We start from the raw sequence: 24139 nt of genomic DNA, 5'->3' as shown, positions 1-24139 counted from the left end.
TCATAAATAATTGATAAAAATTCATACAAGGATCATATAATTATAAAAGGAAAATCTATAACTTAAAATCTATTCATGCTCTGGCCCTCAAATTATTACCATAGCTTATACTTATCAAGAATAGCTTACAACATAAATTCCATAATTTTTGGAGCATAGGAACTCTAGATATAAATTAAACAAGTTTACATACATTTAAAAACACATTTCAAGTTTCATTTTAAATCTTCCAGAAACTCTACTACAAAAGCTAATATTATATCTTTCATAAATACTACACTTCCTAAGGAACACTACAAAATTTGGTTCACAATTTTGGATCTCTATAGCTCAACTTATCCATTTTTCAAAGTTGCACATAAAACAGGAAATAAATGAACTATCCTAAGCTTCACAGTCACTGTCAGTTGGGACCCGCTGTCAGTCGACCCCACACATCTGTGAAACAAAAATAGGGCACAACGCTGCATCGACGCGGTTCGGCCACAGCTCGTCGCCGGTGAGCTCGCCGGCGGAGACAAGTGAACCTACGTGTTCTACGGAGCAGCACGTGTCTAATGACCTAGGTGGTGACAGTGAAGGTGTGGCGGAGCATGCTCGTCGCCGGTCATGGCGGCACGGTGGCGCTGCTCTATAGTGCGCCGGTCATCACCGGCTATGGTGAAGCTGGGCAAGGCGCGCAACAGCATCACGGTGACCTAGTGACGCTATTTCAACTACATAAGCCTGACGAAAAGCTCCGATGAGCTCCAGCCATGGCGCGGTGGTGCGGAGGTGAGAACACAGCGGCGCGGGTCGCCGTGTTCCACATGGGCGAGACCACTATCGGCGGTAACACCATAACATGAGCTAACACCCATCCTAACCAAGCCCTAACGCCAATAACCGGAAGAAAAGCGCGTGGGAGCCAAGCGATGGCGAGTTCATCGTGGAGGCAGCCATGGTGGCTGAGATTTCCGGCGAGAGGGGAAAAGGCGAATATGCCCTCACCGAAGCTCTATCGATGCAGCGGATACATCGAGGCAGTGGAGGTGGACGTGGCGCAGCTATGGGCAAGATGGAGATGATGGTGGTGTAGTGGAGTGCACACGAGGTGATGGCGGAGGTGATGCTGTGCTCGGCGGCGAGGCTACGCTGCTGCGAACGACGAAAGAGGAGGCAGAGAGTTGAAAATGTGAGCGTGGGGATGGAGCAGCGAGTGCGGGACGCGATATAGTGTGCTCTGGCCCGACACGGCCACGCTAGGCAGGACGCCGGCGATGCATGGCCTCCACCGGCTCCACACGGCATTCATGCTCTGGCAACGGTCAGCCACTGTTGGTCATCATCAGAGGTGAGTGATCCGGCCTGACAGCATGAATTAACAGTGTTCGATCTCCTAAACCGTGAGGAATTAGCGCCAACGATCTAAACCAAACTCGTAGCCCTATGTACCAGCTACATTTCTTATTTAAGGATCAAGGCCTAATTCTAAATGGTTAGTGAGTAAAATCATCTCAAAGTGGAGCCTATCAAACTGTCAGCGCAAGAAGACTTAGAAAAATTTTGCTAAGTGTTCAAAACAGTGAAGTGATGACTTTTGTGAGCCTATTTCAAGCATGTTAGGAGCTAAACTAGTCTATGACCCAAAAATAAAAGTTGTTCCCCTTGTCAAATACTACAACTTTGCTTTAGTGACCACCTCCATGCAAGGTCTCTATGACATAGTTCAAACTTGGTCAAACACATTATATACAAAAGATGGCTTATACATGGACTATGACTTAGTGATCAATTTAGCCCTAGCCATGAATACCAAAGTTGTTCATAATGATCTTCTAAACATGTTTAAGCTATTTGTAAGGTCACACAATCATTTCATGAATTGGTTACACATAGAGCAGTCCAGGTCAACATGCATAGCATCACTTAAGTACTTGATCATACAAAATGATCTTCATGAACATTGTTCCACTAGTCATTGTAAGTGCAGCTAATATGTTTTAGTGACTCACATCCATCATTTACATGTATTCACTCATGATCATATGCATATATACAAGGAAACATAAAATAACAAGCAATGTTGCATATGTTTCAATCACATGTTTCAATTGTAAAAGCTCAAATATGAATGCTGGATGTTCATGCTCAGGCAATGCAAGTCAAATTATGCAAGGCTAACACCTAGGGTGTTACAGCCCCTCCCCCTTATAAAAATCTCATCCTGAGATTTGCAAGACCTACCATTCTTGGAAAAAGGCGGGATAAACCTCTCATAAATAATCATCTCGCTCCCACGTAGGATCTTGTTCACTGTGATTGTTCCACACCACCTTATAGAACTTAATGATCTTACTCCATGTTACTCTATCCATCTCTTCTAACACTCGGATTGGCTTTTCTTCATAGGTCAAATCCGATTGAAGCTTTATGTTGGTGGGTGCAATAGCTTCTTCCGGTATGCGAAGACATTTCTTCAACTAAGAAACATAGAAGACATCAAATATTGCACTCATCTCTGGTGGAAGTTGTAACTTATAAGCAACATTTCCTTTCCGTTCCATAATCTTGTATGGCCCTACATATCTAGGCATGAGCTTCTTTTTCACTCCAAATATCTTCACCCCTTTCATGGGTGATACTTTCAAGTATATATAGTCACCCACTTCAAAAGTCGGTGGTCTTCTTCTTTTATCGACATAACTCTTTTGTCTCGATTGAGCTGCCTTCATATATTGTTGGATAATACGCACTTGCTCTTTAGCTTCATTGACAAAGTCAATACCAAAGTATCTCCTTTCACTGGGCTCAATCCAATTCAACGGAGTTCTACATTTTCTGTCGTACAAGGCTTCAAATGGAGCCATCTTGATGCTTGCTTGATAACTATTGTTGTAGGAGAACTCAGCTAAAGGTAACCATTTCTCCCATGAACCTTTGGAAGATATAACACAAGCTCTTAGCAAATCTTCTAAGATTTGGTTCACTCGCTCTGTCTGTCCTGAAGTTTGCAGATGGTATGCCAAACTTCTGATCAATTTAGTCCCCAAGGCCTGGTGTAAGTGTTCCTAGAAATGAGCTATGAACTGTGGTCCTCGGTCTAAGATTATGGTCCTGGGTACTCCATGTAGTCTCATGATCTAAGAAACATATAGCTCAGCGTACTTCCCCACATGATACCTTATGTTCACATGTATAAAATGTGCTAACTTGGTGAGACGATCTACAATGACCCATATTGAATCATGACATTGCTGTGTCATTGGAAGGCCTATGATAAAGTCCATACTGATTTCTTCCCATTTCTAACCTGGAATAGATAATGGCTAAAGTAATCCGGCAGATTTCATATGAACAACTTTTACTCTACTGCAGTTATCGCACCTAGCGACATAGGCTGTGATCTCCTTCTTCATCTTAGTCCACCAAAAAAGGGTTTTCAAATCTTGATACATCTTACTACTACCCGGATGGATAGACAATTTGGACGAATGAGCTTCCTCTAGAATTTGATTTCTAAGCTCACGGTCTTTCGGTACCACAAGTCGGTCCTCAAACCATAGTACACCCTTTTCATCTAATTTGAAATGCTTGGTTTCTTGATCTTGCATCTTTCTCTTGATGTGACTTATACCTACATCTGCGTGCTGTAGCTCTATGATTTTGCTCTCAAGTGAACAACTGATAGTGATATTGTGCAGTACAATAAGATATAGCAAATTGAAGCCATCTTCCAACAATGCTTCTACAGTGTTGTAATGAGCTTTCCGACTGAGTGCATCGGCTACAACATTGGCTTTCCCCAGATGGTAATGTACTTCCAAATTGTAGTCCTTAATCAGTTCTAGCCATATTCATTGTCTCATGTTCAGCTCTGGTTGGGTAAAGATATACTTGAGACTTTTGTGGTCAGTATATATATGACATACATTGCCTAACAAATAATGTCTCCATATCTTTAATGCATGAACAACTGCTGCAAGTTCTAAATCATGTGTGGGGTAGTTGACTTCATGTTTTCTTAACTGCCGAGAAGCATAGGCAATAACTCTTCCTTCTTGCATGAGCACACACCCCAAACCTACACCTGATGCATCATAAAATACATCAAAAGGCTTCTCAATGTCGGGTTGTGCTAAGACAGGAGCTGTAGTTAATAGAGTCCTGAGGGTGTGAAAAGTTGCTTCACATTCTGGTGTCCAATTGAATTTTTCATCTTTCTAATGTAGCCTAGTCATGGGCTTAGCTATCTTTGAGAAATCTAGGATGAAACTCTTCCTTCTTGCATGAGCACACACCCTAGAAAACTCCGAACTTCATGAACCGAAATCAGGGCCTTCCAATCCATGACCTCTTGTACTTTTGATAGGTCTACAGATATTCCATCTCTTGATAATATATGACCTAAGAAAGGTACTTTGCTCAACCAAAATTCACACTTGTTAAATTTTACATACAACTTATGCTCCCTCAATCTAGATAGAACAATCCTCAGATGCTCCACATGATCTACCTCGTTCTCTGAATAAATCAATATATCATCGATAAACATGACCACAAACTTGTCGAGCTCGGGCATGAATACCGAATTCATTATGTACATGAAGTAGGCGGGAGCATTTGTTAGTCCGAAAGACATAACCAAATACTCATATAAGCCATACCAAGTGGAGAAAGCATTCTTAGGTATATCCTCTGGCCTCATCTTTATCTGATGATAGCCTGATCTCAAGTCAATCTTGGAGAATACCTTTGCCTTTGCCAACTAATCGAACAAGATGTTGTTGCGGGGCAATGGGTACTTATTCTTGATGGTCACAGTATTGAGTGGTCTGTAATCCACACACATTCTCAAGGACTTGTCCTTCTTTTTCACAAATAATGCTAGACATCCCCATGGAGATGAACTCAGTTGAATGAGACCCTTGTCCAACAGATCCTGCAACTGAATCTTAAGTTCTGCTAACTTATTTGGTGGCATCCTATAAGGTCTTCTTGAGATAGGTGCCATACCTGGCACTAACTCAATCTTAAATTCTACATCCCTATCAGGTGGTAAACCTAGTAACTCCTTTGGAAATACATCTGGAAACTCACAAACCACTGGGATATCACAAAGGGTAGTGGTTTGGATAGCACAAGCTAAGTGTTGGAGTTCAAAATTTTGGGAGAGTGGTACTAGAAAAGCATTTCCTCCCTTGGGTTCTCTCAACATAATAGTACGAGTGCTAGTGTCAATGAGAACACCATGATCCTTCATCCAATTCATGCCTAAGATTACACTTATGGATAACCCGGGCAATATTATCAAATCCGTTGTATACTCCCTCTTTAATATAGAGATGAGCATGTTCCTGACTATCTTATTTGTAGAAATAGTAGCACCAGCCGAACTTATATTATAACCACCCTTGCTTACTTCAATGATTTTCTGATCATGTCTAGATGCAAATGCTTGACTCATAAATGAATGAGAAGCTCCCAAATCAAATAAAATAATAGCGGGATGCTTGTTGACAAGAAACATACCAGCCATGACAACTTCTCCAGCGGGCACTTCCTCAACAGCGGTATAGTGCACGTATCCTAGATGTGCCCTTGAGTTCGCCTACCTCTGATTGTTCTGATTCTAATTAGCATTCTTCTTTGGGTGGGGGCACTCCTTGGCCCAATGACCCACTTGATTGCAGTTGTAGCAAGGTTGATTACTCCTAGGTCCTGTGGAGTTTCCTTGACCACCATTTCCTTTAGATAAGGCAATAGTGAATGCCTTACGAAACACTTTCTAAGGCCTGTTGTTCTGAGCTTTTGGTGGTGGAGGCCTAAACTTGGGTGTAGGTGGGTGGAACTGTGGCCTAGCTATGATAGGAGCTCTAGACTGTGAAGATCCGGAGGCACCTACCTCAAATGCCCTCTTGCAACCCTTAGCTGTCGTATGCATGTTGTTATGATTTTCCTAGGTCAGAGCATCTCTAATAAACTCGTTATAGGTGGTGCACTTGGAATTGGCCATGGTCTTCATCAGTTTGGTGCCAAGACCCCGCTTGAAGCTCTCTATCTTCTTCTCCTCGGTATCCACAAAATCTGGAGCATACCTAGACAGTTTATTGAATGCATGCATATATTCTATGAGGGTCTTTGTCCCTTGGGTGAACCTCATAAATTCAGCCGCCTTCATGCGCATTAGGCCTAGGGGAATGTGATGCCCCCGAAAAGCCAACTTGAACTACTCCCATGTTACTCACGCATTAGCAGGTAGAGAGGACAAGAAATGTGTCCACCAAATCCCTGTTGGTCCCTGCAACTGATGGGATGCATACTCAGCCTTCAGGTGCTCGATGACTCTTAGCAGACAAAACTTCTGCTCAATGGTGTTGAGCCACTTGTCTGCCTACAGTGGTTCCTCTACCACCTTGAAGATAGGACGCTTTGTATCCAGAAATTCCTTGAAGGTACTGTGCTGATTAGGCTCGGGCCCTTGTTGCTGTGGGTGGGCATGAGCTGTGTTCTGCGCAATGAGGCGTAGAGCTTCCTCCATTGTCCTTTGGCTTCCCAAGAATTGGGCAAAGAACTCCTAAGCAGACGATGGTGGCGGTGGTGGTAAGTCACCGTCGTTGCCATCATGGCTACTACTTGCTCCTACACGGGTGCGAGTCATCTGCGAAGTTGCAACAATAAGCGATTATTGGTTGATGTCAAAAGATTGCAGATGAATTTATAATCATGCTAAACTGAAATTACTGGAGACAATCTCAAATTCATATAATAAAAACATAGGCATAATAATTCATTCTTGCAACATGACACCACCAATTTGATCACTTATCGAACTCATAGCACGTTAACATTCAAATCAAGATCACTGATAAATTAACTGGAATTTGCATTAGCGTTTAACCAAATGTGCGATAGTCATGCAAATAACAATATTACATGATAGTCCAATCACCAACACCAAATTCAAACTACAGGTCCATTACATAACCAGCGATGATACATCAAGCATTTCTACTTAGTACTAGGCGATCTAATCCTCATCATGATCACTATCGAGGTCAGAGATAGGATCATCTCCTTCCTCAGGCTCCCCTTCTTCCTCGTCCTCATCTTCATCTTCCTCCATATTAGGACCATCTTCTTCCCCATCAAGGATTGGGTTCAGCTAGTTGTTCAAATAGTGCACCTCATGCTAAAGGTTCATCACTTGAAGTTGAGCCTATGCAAGCTGCTGACGTAAGCCCCTTCTAGCATGGTCCTACGCGTTACTCATGTCATGATGCCTATCTCGTTCTATCCTTACTGTAGCGGCATGGTTTTCTGCTACATCTCGCTGGCGTCTAGCTCTGGACACCTCAGCACGGGCGGCCTCCAACTGCTCCCACAGTCCTACAAGCAATGCTTGATCATTAGCTCTTGCTTCTTGGGCTGCTGCTCTCTGTTGATCCACTTGCTCCATTGGGGCATGGAGAGTGCCCAAAGTTGCATAGGCTTGGTCAGATTCCCATCGGGCTTTACTTGCTGCTTTCTTATGCTTGCGCACACACTTCTTGAGCTTATGCTGTGTGGCTTTAGCTCTCATGAGCTTGTCCATGCAAGTGGTGTATGATTCCTACCAGAAATCTCTGGTGTCTTGGCGTGTACAAAACATCTTCATCACCGCAAACATGGCACTCATAGCGGGACTAGAGCTATTTGCTCGCTCATCCCGATCTCGGATCAATGCATTTTGGTTGTGTTGTTCCCATATTGCTGTGGATGGATCCACCCAAGGAAACATATCCGTGGCACTGGCGGTAAGTGCATCCCCATGCTACTGACAGATTTGACTCAAAACCTCAAAGGCCACTACTTGGGCAGCCTCCCAAGGAGTTTTCCCTTCCGATTCTGCCTTCCACTCCTGCCAGAAGGGTACCTGTGTGCGGGCTGGTATAGTTAGCCGCACCTTGTACCATGGTTGTCCCTCCAAGTACTCTTCATTCCAATGATAAAGGGGCGGTTCATGGTACCCCGAAAAGTGCAAAACTCTCCACAGTAGAGTAGGCATTCCGAAAACCATCAGGAAATTCTCACATCCAACTGGTGCTGCCATCTGTATCATCAACATATACAACTTTGTGAGATAGGGCCATAATGGATAAGAGTTACATAACCGAGTAAGAAATTTATAAGGGGAGGAACAATGTAATTATTTGAATGATAATTATCATGATGCATGCTCATTCCGTACGTCCTCACAAACTTAGGAAAAATTATTTCTAACAACATATACGGTGGCATACATACGTTCTCTCATATATAGCATAACTAGTCGAGCTACACATTTTGTTGTTAGTGTACCTGCATAAGAATTTTATTTTAACCCATCCCATAATTAAATATGCAGAATGTAAATCTAAATACTTCCATATATGTAACCCATACATATACTTCCGTATCAAAGCTACCCGATAACTGTTCATACCCACAATTAAATACGCACCACATACACATGCAAGCATGCATACATAGTCGTACCAAAGCTAACTCTCCTTGACCGCACACTCACATCTTGTGGTCATACCACTCATCAACTTAGCTTGGCGTAGAGGCATTTGATCCATTCATTACCATTCAAATGAATGGCATCCATACAATAACACGCCGTATGGACAACGAAATTAAAAAACCCCATGTTAGTACTTAAATAGCCACCTAATAGTCCTTAACTTGGGCATAAGGAAAGTGATCACTGGCACACTTTAGATTTCAAATACCTATTTATATAGCTATTAGTTGCTAGAAAGGGTTTTGGAAAACAAAAACCTTTGTTTTAAATACCCATGTGACAATTAACGTTGAACCTTGCTCTGATACCAGCTATCATAGAACCGACCAATTTATAAGAGTACAAGTACAATGGTAGCCCGCAAGTGGTCGCACTGTCATACTTAAACCCATATAAATCCGGTAGTCCGTCGAGTACCATGACGGGTCTCGATAAATGATTTACAACAACCAAGATCGTATATGATTCAACATACATGTCACATATTACATAAGGTTCACATATACATTTTCATCATCAGAGTATGAAACAAAGTTATTACAAACCAAGTTTGATAGATAAAAGTGAAAGCAAATTAAGTTTGAAAGTAGCATTTGCCAACATAGTTTAATGCCGTGCCAACATACGATCACGGTCTACAAAAGCATGTAGGCGGATTAATAAAGAAGCCTACCCAAGTCTTACTCCTCATCTACGGCGGGATAGAAGCAACTCTTGCAATAACCATGATACACAGTGCCATCTGCAACAATGGGAAATAAACCCTGAGTACAAAAAGGTACTCAGCTAGACTTACCCATCATAAACCAGAAATAAAATGACTCCAAGGATCATGCAAGGTTGTATAAGTGAATATAGCTTGACAACATTTTGCGTAAAAAACGATTAACTCCGTTATACGATTATAATTCTGTCATCAAGTTAATTGTGACTATCCATCTCTAAATTAGCAACTATCCTGTGCCAAACATGTGGTATATCATTTTAAGAGCATACAATAGTAACCATAGCAGGTATTGTAATTCTAGGTTTATCCGAACCATCATATTCCATAATACAGTTACTACAATGTTGGGGCTAGCCAAGTTTCTCACTATCCGGGAGAGACGGTGATTCGAATCGATTTCAACCAGCTGGGAATTTATTCCTGACACAAACCCAGGCAGACTAGATTAAGAGTCACCTTAGGTCACCTGTGGTACAATGCAAGTACATATTTCATGGGTTCGCCCAGCGCCACACAATCAGGGACAACCAAATGCCAGGACGTTCAGGCCCAGCCTGCCCTTGGGCTTAGTCTAGCTCCCCGCACATCCTTACTACCATCTAGAGTGTGCACTCTTATAGAGCAAGGCCCATCCTGAGTTGAGCTACTCGGCTTCGTGGTCGGAACGAGTTATCCGGCCAGCTAAGTGATAGGCATGCGTTCAATCTTGTCAGAAGTGCCAACAATGATACGGTCCTTAATCGGCACAGACGGAATCACATGAGTCAACCTACCACAGACTCCACCCGGCCTTGATTTACTTTTACTCCATGGTTCTTTTCCACGATAGCAAATATAGCCAACCATGCTTCAGTATCCACCTATATCTTGCAGGTGATAGGAAATCACCCGACTTCTATCGGTCTAAGCATGGCTAAGCATATACTCAATCCTGGACCTATATAGGATTAAAGGTAGTATTTCTAGACAAGGAATTTATATGCATCAAGTGGTTCCAATCAACTCTTATAACCCAATGCATTAATTATACGGACTTGTGTAATATTTTGTAAAATACTGGGAGACTTAAAATGCTCCGGGGCTTGCCTTTTAGAAAAGAAGTGGGACGGTGGTCAGGGCACTCCAGAAGCTCTTCTAGGGTCTGCTCCTCGCCTTTGAGAGCTGTGGCTTGAGGAATCTCCTACTGGTCCCCTTCCTCTCCTTCGTTGAACTCCAGCAACGTTATCTCCTCTGTCGCTCCTAGATGCATGAGTATGGCATAAGATATTACGAATGCATACATGTTGACAAGTATAGTATGGTGATACATGATGAATGGATTCTTGTAAGCATTCTTAACAACATGGTGTTAAAGTAATAACAAGTGCATCACATTTTACTGAGTATGTGCATATCTCTTCTCGATTATTTAATCAACTACTTCAACAATGCATTTACTATACCGCAAAACGGCAACTACTTGTTTTACTCATAACTGAAGTTCTACTTATCCAAATATGGTGATCTTGGACTTTCTGGAAAGCTTATAAAATTGTTTACAACTTTCTTTTAATACTCTCACTGTTATTCAAGATTTATGTAGGGAAAACAAATTATTCAATCAAATCTATCCAGAAAGTAAACCTTTCAGACAGCAAACTTGTAACAGCTAGAACTCAAAAACCCTAAGTCCTATAACTGTGAAAATTTAACACAGGGTAGATTAGTAAGTTATTTACAACTTTGTTATTAACAAGTTTTACAGCAGAGACCATTATCCATATGAAATCATCCACACAATCAAAACTATATATGCAGTCTTGTATTTGAATGATAAAACGATAATTAGTTATTTGTATACGATCAATGGCTTCTAAGCCTTACCATTGACATCAACAGTTAATATGCATCATAAAAACCATAGAAAACATCATGCTTAAACACAATCTAATTATTTAAATGCCTTTATAAATTTTAATTAAATAATTAGGGTAAATAATAAACATATACTAAAGTTGCATCATAAATTCTCAAAAATTTATAGTGGCTTACTAGTGCTACCAATAGACTACTGTACAAGTTTCATGCTATTTTACCAAGTAAAACATCATATGCAAAAATGACAAGGCATAAGGGCTTAAAATAGCATACATAGGAAACCCTAGTGAAAAGTGTCAAGCAATAGATCTTATATTTTTCTTAGCATCCATATGGTACTAGGACAACCTCCAATAAATTTCAAGAGTATTGGATTCATAAATAATTTATAAAAATTCATACAAGGATCATATAATTATAAAAGGAAAATCTATAACTAAAAATCTATTCATGCTCTGGCCCTCCAATTGATACCAGAGCTTATACTTATCAAGAATAGCTTACTACATAAATTTCATAATTTTTGGAGCACAGAAACTCTAGATATAAATTAAACAAGTTTATATACATTTAAAAACACATTTCAAGTTTCATTTTAAATCTTCTAGAAACTCTACTACAAAATATTCCCCGTGGAATTCCAATGTTCACTCAACCAAGAAAACATATGCGCGTGACTAACGCACAACGGCTTTCGCGGTAGCTCGCCATTGCTTGTTCTTGGCGAAAGAACTCCTTTCGTTAGCTACTGAACCGGAAGGGTGGAGACAAAGATTAGATTGAAGTGTGGTTGATAGAAAGCTAGTAAGAGTATTTCATCCTTAGTGAACTAAGAGATGTTATAGCTTTTATAAATACTACACTTCCTAAGGAACACTACAAAATTTGGTTCACAATATTTGGATCTCTATAGCTCAACTTATCCATTTTTCAAAGTTGCACATAAAACAGGAAATAAATGAACTATCCTAAGCTTCACAATCACGGTCAGCTGGGACCCGCTGTCAGTCGACCCCACACGTTAGTGAAACAAAAATAGGGCACGGCGCTGCATCGACGCAGTTCGGCCATAGCTCATCGCCGGTGAGCTCGCCGGCGTAGACAAGTGAACCTATGTGTTCTACGGAGCAATGCGCGTCTAATGACCTAGGTGGCAACAGTGAAGGTGTGGCGGAGCATGCTCGTCGCCAGCCATGGTATCATGGCGGCGCTGCTCTACGGTGCGCCGGTCATCACCGGCCATGGCAAAGCTAGGCGAGGCGCACAACAGCATCACGGTGACCTAGTGACACTATTTCAACTACATAAGCCTGACGAAAAGCTCCGATGAGCTCCAGCCATGGTGCGGTGGCGTGGAGGTGAGAACGTAGTGGCGCGGGTTGCCGTGTTCCATGCCGGCGAGACCACTATCGGTGGTAACACCATAACACGAGCTAACACCCATCCTAACCAAGCCCTAATGCCAATAATTGGAAGAAAAGCGTGTGTGAGCCAAGCGGTGGTGAGTTCGCCATGGAGGCGGCCATGGCGGCCGAGATTTCTAGTGAGAGGGGAAAAGGCGAATACGCCCTCACCGAAGCTTTATCGACGCAGCGGATACATCGAGGCGGTGGAGGTGGATGTGGTGCAGCTATGGGCAAGATGGAGATGGTGGTAGCGTGGTGGAGCGCACGCGAGGCGACGACAGAGGTGATGCTATGCTTGGCGGCGAGGCTGCGCTGCTGCGAACAGCGAAGGAGGAGGCAGAGAATTGAAAATGTGAGCACAGGGATGGAGCGGCGAGTGCGGGACGTGATATAGTGCGCTCTGGCTCGACACGGCCACGCTGGGCAGGACACCGATAATGCGCGGCCTCCACCGGCTCCATGAGGCATTCATGCTCTGGCGACGGTCGGCCACTGTTGGTCATCATCAGAGGTGAGTGATCCGGCCTGACAGCATGAATTGACAGCGTTCGATCTCCTAAACTGTGAGGAATTAGTGCCAACGATCTAAACCAAACTTGTAGCCCTATGTACCAGGTACAGGTCTAAGCATGGCTAAGCATATACTCAATCCTGGACCTATATAGGATTAAAGGTAGTATTTCTAGACAAGGAATTTATACGCATCAAGTGGTTCCAATCAACTCTTATAACCCAATGCATTAATCATACGGACTTGAGTAATATTTTGTAAAATACTGGGAGACTTAAAATGCTCCGGGGCTTGCCTTTTAGAAAAGAAGTGGGACGGTAGTCAGGGCACTCCAGAAGCTCTTCTAGGGTCTGCTCCTCGCCTTTGAGAGCTGTGGCTTGAGGAATCTCCTACTGGTCCCCTTTCTCTCCTTCGTTGAACTCCAGCAACGTTATCTCCTCTGTCGCTCCTAGATGCATGAGTATGGCATAAGATATTACGAATGCATACATGTTGACAAGTATAGTATGGTGATACATGATGAATGGATTCTTGTAAGCATTCTTAACAACATGGTGTTAAAGTAATAAAAAGTGCATCACATTTTACTGAGTATGTGCATATCTCTTCTCGATTATTTAATTAACTACTTCAACAATGCATTTACTATACCGCAAAATGGCAACTACTTGTTTTACTCATAACTGAAGTTCTACTTATCCAAATATGGTGATCTTGGACTTTCTGGAAAGCTTATAAAATTGTTTACAACTTTCTTTTAATACTCTCACTGTTATTCAAGATTTATGTAGGGAAAACAAATTATTCAATCAAATCTGTCCAGAAAGTAAACCTTTCGGACAGCAAACTTGTAACAGCTAGAACTCAAAAACCCTAAGTCCTATAACTGTGAAAATTTAACACAGGGTAGATTAGTAAGTTATTTACAACTTTGTTATTAACAAGTTTTACAGCAGAGACCATTATCCATATGAAATCATCCACACAATCAAAACTATATGTGCAGTCTTGTATTTGAATGATAAAACGATAATTAGTTATTTGTATACGATCAATGGCTTCTAAGCCTTACCATTGACATCAACAGTTAATATGCATCATAAAAACCATAGAAAACATCATGCTTAAACACAATCTAATTATTTAAATGCCTTTATAAATTTTAATTAAATAATTAGGGTAAATAATAAACATATACTAAAGTTGCATCATAAATTCTCAAAAATTTATAGTGGCTTACTAGTGCTACCAATAGACTACTGTACAAGTTTCATGCTATTTTACCAAGTAAAACATCATATGCAAAAATGACAAGGCATAAGGGCTTAAAATAGCATACATAGAAAACCCTAGTGAAAAGTGTCAAGCAATAGATCTTATATTTTTCTTAGCATCCATATGGTACTAGGACAACCTCCAATAAATTTCATGAGTATTGGATTCATAAATAATTTATAAAAATTCATACAAGGATCATATAATTATAAAAGGAAAATCTATAACTAAAAATCTATTCATGCTCTGGCCCTCCAATTGATACCAGAGCTTATACTTATCAAGAATAGCTTACTACATAAATTTCATAATTTTTGGAGCACAGAAACTCTAGATATAAATTAAACAAGTTTATATACATTTAAAAACACATTTCAAGTTTCATTTTAAATCTTCTAGAAAGTCTACTACAAAATCTTCCCCGTGGAATTCCGATGTTCACTCAACCAAGAAAACGTATGCGCGTGACTAACGCGCAACGGCTTTCGCGGTAGCTCGCCATTGCTTGTTCTTGGCGAAAGAACTCCTTTCGTTAGCTACTGAACCGGAAGGGTGGAGACAAAGATTAGATTGAAGTGTGGTTGATAGAAAGCTAGTAAGAGTATTTCATCCTTAGTGAACTAAGAGATGTTATAGCTTTTATAAATACTACACTTCCTAAGGAACACTACAAAATTTGGTTCACAATATTTGAATCTCTATAGCTCAACTTATCCATTTTTCAAAGTTGCACATAAAACAGGAAATAAATGAACTATCCTATGCTTCACAATCACGGTCAGCTGGGACCCGCTGTCAGTCGACCCCACACGTTAGTGAAACAAAAATAGGGCACGGCGCTGCATCGACGCAGTTCGGCCATAGCTCATCGCCGGTGAGCTCGCCGGCATAGACAAGTGAACCTATGTGTTCTACGGAGCAATGCGCGTCTAATGACCTAGGTGGCAACAGTGAAGGTGTGGCGGAGCATGCTCGTCGCCAGCCATGGTATCATGGCGGCGCTGCTCTACGGTGCGCCGGTCATCACCGGCCATGGCGAAGCTAGGCGAGGCGCACAACAGCATCACGGTGACCTAGTGACGCTATTTCAACTACATAAGCCTGACGAAAAGCTCCGATGAGCTCCATCCATGGCGCGGTGGCGTGGAGGTGAGAACGTAGTGGCGCGGGTTGCCGTGTTCCATGCCGGCGAGACCACTATCGGTGGTAACACCATAACACGAGCTAACACCCATCCTAACCAAGCCCTAATGCCAATAATTGGAAGAAAAGCATGTGTGAGCCAAGCGGTGGTGAGTTCGCCATGGAGGCGGCCATGGCGGCCGAGATTTCTAGTGAGAGGGGAAAAGGCGAATACGCCCTCACCGAAGCTTTATCGACGCAGCGGATACATCGAGGCGGTGGAGGTGGATGTGGTGCAGCTATGGGCAAGATGGAGATGGTGGTAGCGTGGTGGAGCGCGCGCGAGGCGACGACAGAGGTGATGCTATCCTTGGCGGCGAGGCTGCGCTGCTGCGAACAGCGAAGGAGGAGGCAGAGAATTGAAAATGTGAGCACGGGGATGGATCGGCGAGTGCGGGACGTGATATAGTGCGCTCTGGCTCGACACGGCCACGCTGGGCAGGACACCAATAATGTGCGACCTCCACCGGCTCCATGAGGCATTCATGCTCTGGCGACGGTCGGCCACTATTGGTCATCATCAGAGGTGAGTGATCCGGCCTGATAGCATGAATTGACAGCGTTCGATCTCCTAAACTATGAGGAATTAGTGCCAACGATCTAAACCAAACTTGTAGCCCTATGTACCAGGTACATTTCTTATTTAAGGATCAAGGCCTAATTCTAAATGGTTAGTGAGTAAAATCATCTCAAAGTAGAGCCTGTCAAACTGTCACCGCAAGAAGACTTAGAAAAAAATTTGCCTAGTGTTGAAAACAGTGAAGTGATGACTTTTGTGAGCCTATTTCAAGCATGTTAGGAGCTAAACTAGTCTATGACCCAAAAATAAAAGTTGTTCCCCTTATCAAATACTATAACTTTGCTTTAGTGACCACCTCCATGCAAGGTCTCTATGACATAGTTCAAACTTGGTCAAACACATTACATACAAAGGATGGCTTATACATGGACTATGACTTAGTGATCAATTTAGCCCTAGCCATGAATACCAAAGTTGTTCATAATGATCTTCTAAACATGTTTAAGCTATTTGTAAGGTCACACAATCATTTCATGAATCGGTTACACATAGAGCTGTCTAGGTCAACATGCATAGCATCACGTAAGTACTTGATCATACAAAATGATCTTCATGAACATTGTTCCACTAGTCATGGTAAGTGTAGCTAATATGTTTTAGTGACTCACATCCATCATTTACGTGTATTCACTCATGATCATATGCATATATACAAGGAAACATAAAATAACAAGCAATGTTGCATATGTTTCAATCACATGTTTCAATTGTAAAAGCTCAAATATGAATGTTGGATGTTCATGCTCAGGCAATGCAAGTCAAATTATGCAAGGCTAACACCTAGGGTGTTACATAGATGGAAGGGGAGCGTGGCGTGGTGATTTTGGGTGCCTGCCATATGGGCGCGGGCGCGGTGGCTTGCCGAGCATGGCAATGCCATCATCAGCGGTGAGAAAGGAAAGGGAGAGGGCGGCGGCTAACGGATGGGGCTAGTGGCGCAGTGAGATGGATAAGGGAGAGAGTGGCTATGCGGGCACCGAGGTGAAGGCCTAGCAGCGCGCTGAGCGGGCCACGTTGGTGGGCTACAGCGCGTGCGCGCGTGGGCAACGAAGCATGCTGGTGCAGGGGAGGAAGGGGAAGGGGAGGATGGGAGGGGCGGCTGGGCCGCAAGTAGGCCAAGCATGAAGCGGGCTATGGCCAGGGAGGCGGGAAGGAGGCGCGTGCAACTAGGCCGCTAGCGGGCTGAGGCTGGGAAGGGGAGCGGACATGCCAGAGGAAAGGAAGCATGGGCCTTCAGGCCGAAATGAGAGAGGAGATTTTTTTTCCAAATTCTTTTTCTTTTCTTATTTCAAAACAAATTCAAATATGAACCGAATCGAGTAGAAATATGATTTAAAATACACTTTTTAATTCAAACATAAATGAACAAATTTTGGGTAAGTTTTTTTAGAATAACTTTTTAAATTCTTTCATTTTCTAATTTTCTTTTCTTTTATTTCAAAGCCATTTTTATTTTCATTTGCAAAATTAATTTTAACCATTTTGAATTTTTAATCAAAACCACTCAACCAAATAAATCAAATGCAACGGCATGTATGCTCCAACATGTTGCTACCTTATGATGAATTTTAATCTAATAAAAAATTATTTTCCTGTATTTGATGTGCACAAAAATTCCAAATTAAATCTTTTTAGGTCCATTTCTAGAATTTCAAATTTTATGGTGTTACAATTCTACCCCCTTAAGATGAATCTCGTCCTGAGAATCAAAAAAGGCTAGGGACAAGGAAGGGAGAAGAACTAGGAATAGAACTCAGATAAACATTCCAACGTCTCAACTTGCATTGTAAACCAGCTTAATAAGTTACACATGTCTCATCTCCGAAGCTCAAGAACAAAAAGATTTGGCTGCACGGACTACCTCTTTAAGTTGAGGGATACAACTGTCTTGAATACAGAAACTTTAAACTCAAGGGCATAACCAAACTTCATATGACACCCTGGGTGACTTCTAACGTGATTGTGTTACACCTCAAAGAGATGAGGAAAATCTATCTTCATTTGATCCCCATTTTCCCAACTTGCATCTTCCTCTGATTAGTTACTCCATTAAACTTTACGCACTTTAAGCACTCTTCCCATAAGAGTTCCCTGGGCTCTTTCTAAGATCCTAACTGGATAATCATCATAAGTATAATCATCTGTCGGATAGAGCTCCTCCAAGGGTGTTTGTTATATGGAAACTCATAGTCCACTTTACTATCCTCAGTGTTCGCACCTGCTAATAGATCATTCCCATTGCCATATTCCTCAGGTGAAGGTTGAATACCCTCATACTCAATTCTTTCTCTTGACGGTGTGGTTAGAAGCACCGAACACTGGGCATACTTGATCACTCCTTTACATGTAGACATCCATCCTATTCCAAGAATAACATCAATGTCCACTAACTTTAATACAATAAGGTTTGCTTCAAATTTTACCCCCTTTATGTTAAGACTAACTCTTGGACATATGCGGTTTGCCTTCATTTCTCCTCCTGGGGACTTAACTATCACTGGTTTCCTCATTGGAAGCATAGTTATCTTATGTTCTTTTACGTATGCACTAGAGATAAACGAATGTGATGCATTGGGGTCAAACATCACCATAGCAGTGGCTAAGCTTACTACAATCAAACCATAAACGACCTCCTTAGCTCCATGAGTGGTAATCATATCCACATTGTTCAAACTTCCAAGGATGTAATTCTATTTTTTAACTTATTTCCATGCACCTGCTTCCTATGGACATTCTATTCTGGCTCTTGTTGCGGTTGATTCTGGCCTTGATTGTTTGCAACAAACTTCTCAAGGTAATTATTCTCATAATGTATAGTCTCACCACAATCATAACCTTTCTCACTAGTAGGTGTATTTGTCTTCATGAAGGTGATAGTGGGAGATGACAAACATGGCTCTTGAGAGCTAACCTGTTGCACTTCGTTATCGGGTTGATGATACTAATTCTGATCTATACTCACAAGTAGATTCCTAGGATGTGATTGATATTCTAGTTGTGTAGCGAACCGAGGATGAGTGTTACTTAACTGGCATTGAAGATCACATTTTCTCTTCTTCTCTTCCATCTCTTGACGTAGTTGCAAATCATTATTCAATCCTTTCAAAAAGCATTTCTATTTCTTAGCATCACTATCTACCTCTCCTAGAGCATAGCGTGACAATTGAGTGGACCGATTATGATACTCACACACTAATATGGATCCTTGCTTGAGAGCCTAAAACTCATCTTGCTTGAGTTCTACCTCACCTACGGGAATGTGGTACGTCTTGAAATTATCCATGAATTCCTGCCAAGTGAGGTAGAACTCAAGCATGGGTAGGCCAGAGGAAGGGGAGCGGAGCAGGCCAGAGGAAGGGAAGCATGGGCCTTCGGGTCGAAATGAGAGAGGAGATTTTTTCCAAATCCTTTTTTTCTTAATTCAAAACAAATTCAAATATGAATCGAATCGAGTATAAATATGATTTAAAATACACTTTTTAATTCAAACATAAATGAACAAATTTTGGGTAAGTTTTTCGAGAATAAAATTTTAAATTCTTTCATTTTCTAATTTTCTTTTCTTTTATTTCAAAGCCATTTTTTATTTCATTTGCAAAAACAATTTTAACCATTTTGAATTTTTAATCAAAACCACTCAACCAAATAAATCAAATGCAATGGCATGTTTGCTCAAACATGTTGCTACCTTATTATGAATTTTAATCTAATGAAAAAAATTTATTTTCCTGTATATCATGTGCATAAAAATTCCAAATTAAATCTTTTTAGGTCCATTTCTAGAATTTCAAATTTTAGGGTGTTACAATATCTAACTATCACCTATGCATGCTAGTTTTTCATTTCATCATTCAAACTTATAACTAGCATTTACCACACAAGCATAGAATTTTAATTTAAAACTTGTGGCATTCAAGCAAACATATGAAATGCACACTCAAATGCATCAATTAAGTTTGTGAGCTTGCTCCCCCTACTTATGTGGTCAAATTTTAATTGACCCCCTTACTTTCATATTTCTCCCCCTATGTCAAAGTTCTCCCCTTTGTCATCTTTTCACTATCTTTGAGCATTACTTCTCCCCCTTTGTCATCAATGACCACAATGGTTCAATTTTAGATAGGTTAAGATTATCAATGTCAATTAATGGGGTGATGATCATTTTCTCAAATTTGGTCTAATCTAGAACACTTGCCAAAGATATTTAACTGGTTTGATCCAAGGACAAGCTTATTCATACCTCATTTCAAGGGTTATCTTGTATCATGTTGAGTTAAACACTTATAGCTTATTTTCTAGATCAAACATTAGGTTCACAAGCCCACAAACAAGTCATATGCTACCACTAGATCAAGTCAAGCATAGAAGCAATAGTGGTACCATACAAGCATCAAACTCATTTGATTTTCATGAATGAGCCTATAAGATATGAGAAATGATTAATGCAATAAACATGTCCTTAGCAAAGAATGTAAGCATGCCAATCAACTTTTACCTTGGATTGCTCGAAGAAGAGGCATGTCATATAAGTGGGAGATGCATCAACACATATTTAAGAGATCCAATATATTCAACTCATTTCTTAGCTTGCAAAACCTCTTCTCATCCAATGGCTTGGTGAATATGTCGGCAAGTTGACCTTCGGTGCCTACACTCTCAATTGAAATGTCCCCTTTTTGTTGATGATCTATTATGAAAAGGTGGCGGACATCAATGTGCTTTGTTCTTGCATGTTGAACCGGATTGTTAGTTAGCTTGATTGCACTCTCATTGTCACATAGCAGTGGCACTTTCTTGAACTTGATTCCAAAGTCATTCAAGGTGGCCTTCATCCAAAGTATTTGTGCACAACTACCGACAGATATGTATTTGGCTTCGGTGGTTGATAATGCAACACTATTTTGCTTTTCTGATGACCATGAAACAAGTGATCTTCCTAATAGTTGACAAGTGTCTGAAGTGCTCACCCTTTCAACCTTGCATCCTGCATAATCCAAGTCAGAGTAACCAACTAGCTCAAACTTTGCTCCTTTGGGATACCACAAACCAACATTCTGTGTATGCTTTAAGTACCTCAATATTCTCTTTGTAGCCTTCAAATGACTTTCTCTTGGTGAGGCTTGGAATCTTGCACACATGCATACACTAAACATGACATCCGGCCTTTATGCGGTCACATAGAGTAGGCTTCTAATCATAGAGCGATATAACTTTTGATCCACCATGTTGCCACTTGCATCACTATCCAAATTGCCATTTGTTCCCATTGGTGTACTAATGGCCTTTGTTTCATTCATGCCAAACTTCTTGAGCATGTCTTTGATGTACTTGCCTTGACTCACAAAGGTACCATTATTCAATTGCTTGATTTGAAGACCAAGGAAGTAACTCAACTCTCCAATCATGGATATTTCAAACTCATTAGCCATCATCTTCCCAAACTCTTCACAAAAGTCTTGATTGGTTGATCCAAATATGATGTCATCAACATAGATTTGCAACACAAATAAGTCCTTGCCAATCTTCTTGGTGAAAAGAGAGGTGTCAACTATCCCATCATGAACCCTTTAGAGAGTAGGAAGTCCCTCAACCTCTCATACCATGCTCTAGGTGCTTACTTCAAACCATACAATGCCTTCTTTAACTTGAACACATGGTTGGGCTTCTTGTCATCTTCAAAACCATGAGGTTGCTCAACATATACTTCTTCATTGATGCAACCAATGAGAAATGCACTCTTGACATCCATTTGATAGAGCTTGATGTTGTGGGCACAAGCATAGGCTGGCAAGATTATAATTGCTTCTAATCTAGCAACTGGGGCATATGTTTCTCCAAAGTCAAGACATTCAACTTGTATATAGCCTTGTGCTATCAATCTTGCTTTGTTCCTTACTACTATCCCATCTTGATCTTGTTTGTTTCGATAGACCCATTTTGTTCCAATCACGTTGTGGTTCTTTGGTCTTTCAACTAACTTCTATACTTGATTTCTTGTGAAGTTGTTCAATTCTTCATGCATAGCATTCACCCAATCAACATCCATCAATGCTTCTTCTATCTAGTTCAATGGATGACACAAATGAGAAGTGTTCACAAAATGATGCTAATCTTGATCTTATTTGTACACCTTTAGAAATATCTCCAATTATAGTGTTCAATGGATAATCTCTTGCAATATTAGTTGGTTGGAGTATTGGGACATTGTTGCTTGCACTTGCTTGATCATTAGATTGAGATGATGTACTAGCCACTTGATCTTCTTCATTGTTATGAGAGCCACTTGTACTTGCTTCATTCATATCATTTTGCACATTTGAGTTGGAAAGCACTTGCACTTGATCATCTTCATCATCATTCACTTGTCTAGGCCTCAATTCACCAACATCCATGTTCTTCATGGCGTTTAAAAGTTGAATGCCTCTCACATCATTAAGATTCTCATTCTCATCTTGGGAATACTTGGTTTCATCAAATTCAACATCATGAACCTCCTCAAGAGTACCACTTGCTAAATTCCAAACTCGATATGCTTTGCTTGTAGTGGAGTAACCAAGAAAGAATCATTCATCATATTTCTTATCAAACTTGCTCAATCTAGTGCCTTTCCTCACGATATAGCATTTGTAACCAAATACCAAAAAATATTCAATGTTGGGCTTTCTACCATTCAAGAGCTCATAAGGTGTCTCCTCCTTCATGGGGTGACAATAGAGTCAGTTGCTATAATAGCAAGCCGTGTTGATAGCTTTGGCCCAAAAAGATTGACTCATATTGTACTCACTAAACATAGACCTTGCCATATCAATGAGTGTTCTATTCTTCCTCTCAACAAGGCCATTTGATTATGGAGTGTACTTGTGTAGCACTCGGTTTTAAGAACAAAACCAGATACACACCATATGTGAGCCTAGGAAGTCAAATCTCACATATAGCTACAAATAAGGGTAATATCAATAGACTATGTTTAATATATAACATACTTAGTATAAAGGATATAACCTTAGACAACAAACAGCGAAAAGACAACTCTGATCTTCGGGTGAAGACTCCACTTCCATAGGGACAACTGACTAGTTGATCACAAGTCTAATTCCTCCAAACTATAGCAATCTGGTACCAATCTAGGATTTTTCCATAGATTTAAAAAGTAAAACAAGTGTAAGTACATGTTGTACTCAACAAATATAACATGGAGTTCATGAGGCTCAAAAGGCTGACACTGGTTTAACTACGATTAGCTTTTAATGAGACATCTTTTAGCAATTGGGTGGCAACAAGTTTATCACAAGCCCATAAACGCATGATCAGATAAACATGAATAATGAATAGCATAAACAATTAACCATTTGTGAGCATCTTCATCATCCATATCATTAGTGCTCATCATCTATTCCGTATGGGTCCAAGGCCGCTCATGACCATGAGCATGGCTGATATACCAGTTTTACACTATATAGAGGTACACTTTCCCCATGAGTCATGATACCCATATGCCTAGGTTTGCAACTCCCAAAACACTTCCAAAGTGAGCAGGCAAGGTACACTATGAAGCTTTCCCCAGTCCTTCTAATAAGGAGCAACTGCTAAGGATTCCATCTCCTAAGTGTTATGGAGTCATCTCTAGAAGTGGCACTTATACACATAGCATAGTACACACCCTAGGGATGAGGCCCATACCTAGCCTAGTATGCCCCTCTTGCCCTTTGATAAACTGCTACAAACTAGAAAGAGCAAAGTACTAGACTAAGACTAGAGTCATGTAGTCTTCATGGTTGTACTGTAAGTCCCAGATGATTACTTACAGATAAGTCCTTAGGGAGAGGAATCTAGAGCACCATAAAAATAGCCCAATGCTCTAGCCCCTTGTTCCATGTTGCTAAAAACATCTTTTAATGTGTATTGCATATACCATTAGTCAAGTTACAAGATCATGGTTGTAATTGAGCACCAGCATCATACTACCCAATGCAATACCCCATAGCTATCAGGGCACAAGTACAAAAGACTAGGATATCCTTAGTGGTAGTCAAGGTAGACACATGCAGTATGAATTAAATGATTAAAGGTGTAT

Source organism: Miscanthus floridulus, chromosome 2 (assembly GCF_019320115.1).
Source record: "Miscanthus floridulus cultivar M001 chromosome 2, ASM1932011v1, whole genome shotgun sequence".
Lineage (NCBI taxonomy): Eukaryota > Viridiplantae > Streptophyta > Magnoliopsida > Poales > Poaceae > Miscanthus > Miscanthus floridulus.
The sequence above is the reverse complement of the archived record's forward strand: the minus strand, read 5'-3'. Positions refer to the sequence as shown.